The sequence below is a fragment of the Chionomys nivalis genome, chromosome 2 (assembly GCF_950005125.1).
Source record: "Chionomys nivalis chromosome 2, mChiNiv1.1, whole genome shotgun sequence".
In the NCBI taxonomy this organism is placed as follows: Eukaryota; Metazoa; Chordata; class Mammalia; order Rodentia; family Cricetidae; genus Chionomys; species Chionomys nivalis.
The window spans coordinates 73,025,675-73,035,988 of NC_080087.1; the positions used below are offsets into that span (position 1 = coordinate 73,025,675).

The 10,314-nt window shown below is 40.3% G+C and overlaps 1 non-coding gene across 1 annotated transcript; it reads left to right on the forward strand.

Annotated features, from left to right (window-relative positions):
- Positions 1–8,948: 8,948 nt before the first annotated feature.
- Positions 8,949–9,109, forward strand: LOC130870621 (U1 spliceosomal RNA). Its single transcript, XR_009056762.1, has one exon. It is a non-coding gene; the product is annotated as a U1 spliceosomal RNA (small nuclear RNA).
- The last annotated feature ends 1,205 nt before the right edge of the window (positions 9,110–10,314 follow it).

A 10,314-nucleotide genomic window follows, 5' to 3' on the forward strand; every position in this document is an offset into this window, starting at 1 on the left:
TCAGTGTGCAGGCAGCAGGAATCATTGGAGGCCCAAAGGTCTAGAAGTCCCTAGTGAATCCAGGGATACGTGGGGCTATCCTCTGGCTTCATGTTACCATCTTGCCTAAAGGACCATTTGAGGGAGAGAAGTTCCCCTGGCTAGTTGCTCATCTCTGTTAAACAACAAAACACTAGCAACACCAGAGCATGTGTTTGATGCCCACTTTCAAATTTGATTTAAAAAAAAAAATCTTCAGGTCAAAAAAATAAAAAACTAACAATACTGGTAAAGGGGACCTACTATCAAACTGTCTGATCTGAGTTGAATCCTCAGGACCCACATGGTGGAGAGAGAACTGATTCCTGCAAGTTGTCCTCTGTATGTCGTGCTGTACAATCAGACTAAAATAACAACTGTTCAAGGTTGGGGAGATGGCTAGATGGTTAAAAGTTCTTGCTCTTGTAGAGGGCCCCAGTTCAGTTCCTAGCATCTACCTTTGTAGGTTCAAATCTACCTATAATTCCCAGCCTCAGGGGGAATCTAACACTTTGGCTCCTGCACTAATACATTCCCATACAGGCACACATAATTAAAAACATACTTGGTTTTTGTCTCTTCTTTTATGGGGGAGGAGGTCTTGAGGGTGAAGGGCAAGTGAGATCAGGATGCATTATGTGAAATTCACAAATAATAAAAATACTATATTGAAAAAAAATCTCCAGATCACATATAGCCCACTTCATCCGCTCTCCAGGGTTCCTTCCACATTGCTCTCCTAAGTTCTTTATGACATTGAAAACATTCTAGAGCGGGAGTTGTGGCCTAGTGTATGAGCATGTTCTTTGCATATATGAAGCCCTGAGTTCAACTCCAGCATGCTCATGCATGCTCACACACACACACACACACATACACCAGAGCCCTTAGGATCTGGCCTATAGAGCATATATAATCATGCCAGTCTTGAGTGAATGCCTCACCTTTTTCTGAATCAAATACAACTTGGAGACAGGACCGAAGTATATGCTGTAAGGTCAAGTGTATGTGAAATGAGTTACAAGGATGTACACATGCTGTAGGAAGACCTTCGGCTTGTAAGTACCAGCCTACTGGGGCATGGCATCTTACACTATATACGTGGATGAAAAATCCGGGTCGTCCCTTTTCTCCTTCCCCTTCCTCCTTTTCTGCTGGCTGCTCTTCCGGTCAAGCACATGATTCAACCAGTCAAGCGGAGGATTCTGATTTGTGAGTTTATCCCTAAATAAATAACTATCTCTCAATTCTGAGCTAGTGTGGGATTTCTTTTAAGTGTCCATTCATCATTTCACACACATCAGTCATAGTGCAGTTATTAACACAGGGTGTTTGTTTCAACAACCTAATAAAGTGTGTTGATATTTTTGAAATGGGGCTTAAGTTTGCCCAAAGGTGTGTTAGCTGGTAAATTACCTCATATTATTGCCTACCAAGTATGAAACAAGTGGTTGGACTAGAGACCAAAACTTAAGAATCTCATTTTTCTGGATCCATAATACTAAGGTGAGCCTCTCCAATGGTGAGGAGCCAGGAGCTGTCAAGAGATGGGAAATTATGAACTACAGGAGAACTTTGGATCAGAAGTTGCAACCTGCAGCTTGGGAAATATGCTTTGCCTATGTTCTATGTAATGAGCAATTCTGAATTGGTGGCAGAAAACAACAGCCATTTTATTTGGTGGGTAAATTTGGAGACCATGCATATGGTTCCTAACTGTTCAGTGGTTTCTGGGAACTCAACCAGGAAGACAGAGTTGAAAATGGAACACTTAGGGCCATTCTAATATAGCTTAGACTCTGGGCCTTGTATGTGTTGATTGCCTTTCAAGATCACAGATAGAAATTAGGGTCAAGTTGGAATCTCCTGTCATTGAGCCTGTGAGCTCCCACACATACAGCCTCCCTTGCCTTCCTCTTCCTGTCTTAACCTTCAGATTTTTAAGGTAAAGGCAGACACAACTGAGGATCTTCCTACCCAGAGCGAGCTTTCCATGACCTGACTGGTTTCCCTTCAAAAGCTGAAGGGAGTCTGATTCCCCTCTCATTGGGTTTGTGAGTGATGCTTAGCAAATGACAGAAGGTAGTTTCTATCCTCTTTTCCAAGACAGAGGTCACTGTGTTGCCAGACTGGGGCTTCTTCCAGTTCTGTTGTAACTCAAAGAGTTCTAGATGGCCTCTTTGAAATCCAGTCTTAGAACCACCATAGGCCAGCAAGCCAAAAAAAAAAAAATAAAAATAAAAAAGACCTCTGGTCTAGTCAGTGACTTCAACATAGACCCTGCAACTGTGGTCACAATCAAATGGAGTCCAGCTGACCTAAGGGATTCCCCAACTTGGGCCTTGGGATGGAGGTGAGATAACACATTCAGGGTCTCAAAGAGAAGCTAAAGATTCCCAGTTGGGCCCAACTTCTCAGTCATTAGGCTCACTTGACAAGGAAGAGGGAGTTCTGCAAGAGTCTTACTTTGTTTCCTATTACTGTGATAAAAAGGGCAGCTTAGGGAGAAAGGGGTTTATTTCATCTTACACAACCACCTTGATCATAGTCAATCATTGAGGGAAAGCCAAGGCCAGAAATCAAGCAGGGCAGGAACTAAAACAGGCTATGGAAGAGTGCTGCTTACTGACTTGTTCCTCGTGGCTTGCTCAGCTGCTTTCACATGCAACTCAAGACTCGGTCTATAATTCCCTTTCTTTGTTGGCTTTTTTTTACCTGGTTTGGGTATTAGGCTGTGATCTCATAAAATGAATTGGGCAAAGTTGCTTCTGTTTCTATTTTGTAGAATAATTTGAAGAACATTGGCATTAACTCTTCTTTGAAAGTCTGGTAGAATTCTGTTTTGTAGAAGGAGACTTCTCTTTCATCTCCCGACCACCCAGACACAAATAATCACACAGAAACTATATTAATTACAACACTGTTTGGTCTATTAGCTCAGGTTTCTTATTAACTAACTCTTACATCTTAATTAACCCATTTCTATTAATCTTTGTATTGCCACAAGACTGGTTTACCAGGTAAGGTTCTGTTCTGGTGTTTTGCTCCTTCAGCAGCTAAATGGCATCTCTCTGACTCTTCCTACTCTCTCTACATAAATCTCTTCCAAGCGGCTTACATTCTGACCTGCTATAGGACAAAGCAGCTTCTTTATTAACCAATGGTAATAAAACATATTCATAGCATACAGAGGGGAATCCAACATCATCTTTCCTTTTCTGTCTAAATAAAAAGGAAGTTTTTAACTTTAACATAGTAAAATTACATATAACAGAACAGGTTCAAGCAAAAAGTACAGTTACAATATTTAGTCTATTTGTATCTGGCAAAATTGAAATATACTATCATCTATTATGCTTTTATTTCTCTAGGAGTTATAGGTCTATATAAATCAGTTATCTTGATTTAACTTTAGTAAGTTATATATATTGAGGAAATTATGCAATTCTTTTAGAGTTTCCAATTTGGTGGAGTACAGGCTTTTAAAGTATGTACTTATGATTCTCTGGATTTCTTTGGTGTCTGCTTTTATGTCCCTCTTTTCATTTCTAATTTATTAATTTGGATATTCTTATTTCTCCTTTTAATTAATTTGGATATATTGGTAGAGGCTGCTCATTCATTCCTAGCTACCCAGACCTGAAACTCAGAAACTATATTGTTTGCAATACTGTTTGGCCAATATCTTAAGTATATTTCTAGCTAGCTCTTACATCTTAAATTAACCCATTTCTATTATTTTATATTTCACCATGAGGCTCGTGGTTTACCAGCAAGGTTCAGGCATGTCTGTCCCCTGAGGTGGCTCCATGGCATCTCCCTGACTCCACCTACTCTCTCTACATATTATTTCTTCCAGCCTGGCTATATTCTGTTAAGCTATTGGCTGAAAGCAGCTTCTTTATTAACCAATAAAAGCAACACATATACAGAAAGGCTTTCCACACCATGGATAAAAGGTTGTCAACCTTATTCCTCTTTATTTCATTGATTCCTTGTATTTGTTTGTTTGTATTTTATTGATTTAAGTCCTGAATTTAATTTTTTCTTGCCATCTACTCCTCTTGGGTGTAGTCACTTCTTTTCATTCTAGAGCTTTCAGGTGTGCTGTTAAGTTGCTAGTATGAGATTTCTCCAGGGTTTTTTTCATGTAGGCAATTAGTGCTGTGAACTTGCCTTTTAGAACTGCCTTTATTGTGTCACATAAGTTTGGGTATACTGTGTATTCACTTTCATTAAATTCTATAAAGCTTTTGTATTTCCTTATTGACCTATTTTCATTCAATTGAGAGTTGTTAGGTCCCATGAGCTTGTAGACCTTCTGTTGTTTCTGTTGTTGATCTCCATCTTTAGTCTGTGGTGGTCAAATAGGGTAGGGTGTCATTATGATGTTATCTACTGAAACTTGCTTTGTGAATGAGTATGTGTCTTTCAGTTTTGGAGAAAGTTCCATGAGATACAGAGAAGAAAATATATTCTTCTGTCTGTGTTTAATGTTCTGTAAATACGTTAGGCCCGTTTGATTTATACTGTCAGTTAGCTCCAGCATTTCTCTGTTTAGCTTTTGTCTGAATGGCCTATCTATGAGAGTGGGGATTGAAGTCTCACACTATCAGTGTGTGAGGAACATCATGTGATTTAAGCTGTAATGGTGTTTCTTTCACAACCATGAGTGCCCCTGTGTTTGGGGGCAGAGATGCTAAGAATCAAAATGTCCTCTTGACAGATTTTTCCTTTGATAAGTATATACTATCATTTCATATCTCTTGTTATTTTTTGTTTGAAGTCTATTTTGTTAGATATTAAAAAGGCTACACCAGCTTGCTTCTTAGGTCCATTTTCGTGAAATGTCCTTTTTTTGAACCCTTTACCATGATAGGATGTCTCTGCTTGATGTTCAGGTGGTTTTCCTTGGATGCAGCAGGATAGATCCTGTTTTTGCATTCATTCTGTTAGTTTGTGTCTTTTTAATTGGGGTATTGAGACCAATGATGCTGAGAAATATCAATGACCAACGATTGTTGATTCCTGGGTTTTTGGGGTTTTTTTGTTTTATTTGTGTGATTTTTTGGTTTTGTTTTTGTTTTTTGAGACAGAGTTTCTCTGGCTAGCACTGGCTGTCCTCGAACTCACTCCATAGTCCATGTTGACCTCAAACTCAGAGATACACCAGCTTCTGGATTCCTGTTACTTTGTTATTGGTGGTGGTGGTAGTGGTGGTGCTGGTGGTGCTAGTGGTGGTGTTGATGGTGGTCTGTATGTTTCCCTTCTTTTGATTTTGTTTATCTGAGATTATTTATTCCCTGTGTTTCACAGGTGTAGTTTACCTCTATAGGTTGGAGTTTTCCTTCTTTCATCTCTGTATGGCTGGTATTGTAGATATCGTTTAAATATTGCTTTATCTTGGAACATATTTTCTCCATCTATGGTGATTAAAGTTTTGCTGGATACAGTACTCTGGGTTGGCATCTTACCAACCACACTCTGTGGTATCTTAGAGTCTGCAGCACATTTGTCAAGTCCCTTCTGGCTTCTAGAGACTCCATTGAGAAGTCAAGTGTAATTCTAATAAATCTGCCTTTATGTTACTTGGCTTTTTCTCTTGCAGGTTTTAATATTCTTATTGTTGTTTTTCTATATGTTTAGTGCTTTGGTAATTATGCTGTGAGGGACTTTCTTTTATGATCCAATCTATTTGGTGTCCTGTATGCTTTTTTACCTTTATGTACATCTCCTTCCTTGGGTTAGAAACTTTTTCTTCTATTACTTTGTTGAAAACATTTTCTGGGCCTTTGACCTGGGTTTCTTCTCCTTCCTATATACCTATTCTTAAGTTTGGACGTTTTATAGTGTCCCAGATTTCCTGGATGTTTTATGGCAGGAGCTTTTTGGATTTAACATTTTGTTTAACTGATGTATCTACTTCTACCTTATCTCCAATGCCTCAGATTCTCTCTTTAATATCTCTTATATTTGTTAGTGACGCTTACCTCTGTGCTTCCTGTTTAAATGCTTAAAATTTTCATTTCCAGGATTCCCTCAATTTGGGTTTTCTTTATTGATTCCTTATCCATTTTCAGGTCTTGAACAATTTTATTCATTTCCTTACACTGTTTGTGTTTTCATAGATTTTTAAAGTATCTATTAATTTCCTCTTTAAGGACCTCTATCACCTTCATACATGCGGTTTTAAGGTCTTTTTCTTGTGTTCCAGATATGTCGGAATATTCGGGACCTGCTTCAGTAGGATAGCTGGGCTCTAGTGCAGACCTATTGCTCTGGCTGTTTTTTATTGTATTTTTATACCAGAGTCTAGGCATCTGGGATTGGGGTAATTATATGTCTAGGTGCTGATTTTTGGATTTTTCTATGTTGAGAGGGTGTTTTGTTCCTTGTTTCTGTTTTCTCTGTATTTTTTAGAGAATGTGATGACTGTGTGTTGCCTGTTAGGAAATATTATTCAGATCTGATAGTTGTGGTCACTGTGGATTCCAGGTGTTTCTGGGTACTGGGAGCTGACACTTAGAACGGGAATAGGTTAGAGGTCTAAAGGGGATCACAGGAATGGAGGGAGACAGTGAAGAAAAGTCATCCCAGAAGGTCTGCTATAGTGCTGCAGATGGGAGAGGAGCATAAGGAAAGGGGAAGACCTACAGGCAGCCTACCTGCTTCCCTAGCAGGAGTTGCCAACCTTTTGGGGGCTAGAATAAAGTTGGGGAGGCTAGAAAGGGATGGTCTGTGGGACCCATAGGAAATGTGGGTGTCATGGGGAAGAGGAAGGCTGCGGCTGGTGTTCTGTTGCTAACCTAGCAATGAGACTGAGGGATTGGATTTGGAGTGGAGGAAGGAATGGTGAATGTCTTGCCTGTTTCCCTGGCCCCCTTGGCAGCTGTGTTCCCCGGGAATTCCTATGGAATCGTTGGATAATGGGATAAGTTGGGGAAAGGAATTTGGGGGAGCAGATCTTTGTGGTCTATTCAGGATGGTATTAGAGAGGAAAGGAAGACTGCAGCAGGTTCTCTGCTACAGAACTGGGGATGAGACTGGGGGATTGGATCTGAAGGAACAGAAGGAGAGGTGTGGATCCACCAGCAGTCTATTTGTTACCCTGGCCGGAGCAGACCTGCTGTAGGAAGTCTTACAGCTAGTGGTGACCCGTCCACTGGGGCGTGGCCTCTTATACTATTTTTGCTGACATAGAGCATGCTTCTGGCCTCTCTGTTCCAGTTGCGGGTTTCATTTTCTGATCTACGTTCAAACAGAGGATTCTGATTTGTGAGTCTACCCCTAAATAAATAGCCATCTATTTCTCAATTCTGAGCTAGTGTGGGATTTCTTTTAATCATCTGTCAATACAGACCTAGGGCTAGCAGGGGGTGTCTGCTGGAGTTGGCATTTAGGACAAAGCAACGAGTGAGGAAGAGTAAGGTTAGAAGGGGAAGTTCTCTGGGAGCCTCGGGGGGTGGGAACAGGAGGGCAAGGAAGGCTACCCCAGGTGGGGGTGACATCATTATTATTATCTCTTAGAAGCCTGTTTTCTCTCTCTTTCTCTCTCTTTCTCTCTCTCTCTCTCTCTCTCTCTCTCTCTCTCTCTCCCTCCCTCCCTCCCTCTCTCTCTCCCTCTCTCGGTTTTTCTTCAAGACAGGGCTTGTCTGTGTATCTTGGGCTGTCCTGGAACTCACTCTGTAAAACAGGCTGGCCTCGAACTCACAGAGATCCGCATGCCTCTACCTCCTGAGTGCTGGGATTAAAAGCATGCACCATCATGCCCAACTCGTCTGTTCTTTTCTAATGAGAGACAGCATTCAGAGATCAAGATAGGATGGGAGAGGGGTTGAAATGGGAGGAGTAGAGGAAAAGGAAACCATAATCAGAATATAATATGTGAGGAAATAATCTATTTTCAAAAATAAGGAAAATTAAAGTAAATAGGATTTTGAGAAGTCTTAATGAGTATCATCGGTATAATACACTTTTCTGCCAAGGCTCTGCCCTTATTTGTCAACAGGGAACTAATCCCAAAGAGAAGTGTGAATAGTGGGATCAAAGAGGGAAATGCTTCATTTGGAGTTCTCATTTTATTGCTTATCAGAGAATTCATATGGAAGAGAAACGCCACTACTGGCTTGAGTGGAGAAAGCCCCCGGAGCACTCTGTAGACCAGACTGGCCTCCAACTCACTGACATCAGTCTGCCTCTGCCTCCCAAGTGCTGTCGGATGGTTTTCTTTATTGCAGATAGTTCTAAAATTATTTTTTTTAATGTATTACAAGGATAAGAGGATGAATAGTTTAAACTGAATGTGAGGAAAGTTGTTCCTTGGAATACTATATAATTGATAGAAACATTGAAAGAGTTGATAAATATAAAATCAACTTCTAGGTTACTGAGTCACACATCCACTTGGACTAACTTTTCTAGTTGCTAATTTGTTTTATGAAGATTCTCAATGACATAATTGTCTTTCAAAAGCATGGTGCATAGGACTATGCTGCCAGGTTAAAGTAAAATTTGTCCATAAATAAGAATAAAACTACAGCTGGCAGTGTTGGTGCACACCTTTAATCCCAGCACTCAGGAGGCAGAGGCAAGCAGATCTCTAGATTCAAGACTAACCTGGTCTATGGAGAGAGCTCCAGGAGAGCCAGAAATACACAGAGAAACCCTGACTTGAAAAAAAAAAATTTAAAAAATAAAAGAAAGAATGAATAGTTTTTATATTTAAACATTCATGTGATTACTCACCAATGCATTTGTTTTGATTTGGGATGGGTTCTATGTAGTCCTAGATTCCTGAAACTCTCTGTGTAGACCAGGCTATCATTCAAATCAGAAAAACCTACCTGCTTCCTCAGTGCTGGGGTTAAAGGTAAGCAATACCACCACCAAGTCCAACAATACATTTTTTAAAAAGCAACAAGAAGAACTAGGTACTTACCCGGAAAAGAATATACCATGATCAGAAAGGTGATTTTCCTGAGATGAAGTTCATTCATCGCATTCAAGATAGCTAACCCTGCAATTTCTCCAAACTCTGGAAGCTCGATAGCATAATTTGTGGTAGTGGAGGACTTCATTTGTGTCACCTTCTTTAGCAAAAAGTAGTAGAAGAAGAGGGGCTGAAGAAGTGCCTCCGTGTTTAAAAGCACTGCCTGCTCTTCCAGAGGACCTGTGTTTGACTCCAAGCACCCACATGGCAGCTCGCAGCCATCTGTTGTGACTTCAGTTCCAGGGGAACCAATGCCCTCTTCTGGTTTCTGTGGGCACTGAGTACAGGTAGTACACAGACACATATGCAGGACAAACATTCATACACATAAAATAATAATTTTAAAAATAAAAATACATTTTAAAAAGAATCGGGATATATCTTAGTTTTAGAGTGCTTGCCTATAATATGTATAGTTCTGGGTTCACTCCATACCATCTCAAGAAATAAAAGAAACAGAGAATTTGGAGACAACTCATTTGCCATGGTCTTATGTTGAAGAACAAAGAAATAAAAGAATGAATGTGGCTAAGCTTCTAGAAGTGCTAGTAGATTCTGTTATTTATGGGTTCTCCAGAGACTTTACCAATGAGGACCCATTAATTGTGAGGGATGAGACTTGAAAAATCCACAGGAAAATTGTCTGGGTGATACAGAGGGTGTGTGTGTATAACCTGTAGTGTGGGAGTGCCATTCACCCAGAACTTTTTACCTGATCATCGTTTCGTTTGGAGACAGTGACTAGAAATGCAGGAAACCTCAAACAGAAGTTTCAACCCTTTATTCATGCTTCATCTAACATGAGTACCTGGCAAGAAACCAAAGTAAGATCTTTTCCATGGTCATGGCTATGACACTTCTGGAAACTGGAGGTAGGGTTTTTTTTTCTGATTTCCTAGATCACAGGCTTTTAATTAAGTTTTACTTGTCCCAAGAGGTTAAAAAAGAACTTTCAAAGTCAGACATGATGGTGCATGCCCTTAATTCCAGCAATCAAGTAGCAAAGCCAGGCGGATCTTTAGTTTGAGGCCAGACTTGTCTATAGAGGGATGTAGTAGGGATGCCTCTTGTTTGTTTCCTGGCTGCCCAGACTCCCGAAATAACCACACAGAAACTGTATTACTTAAATCACTGCTTGGCCAATTACATAAGCGTATTGCTAGCTATCTCTTACATCTAGAATTGTAGATGGAGCTGTGGCCTGGCTCCTGGCCACCTGGCTAGCTTATGCCCCGAAATAACAACACACAAACTGTATTCATATAAACACTGCCTGGCCCATTATATCTAGCCTCTTCTGGCTAACT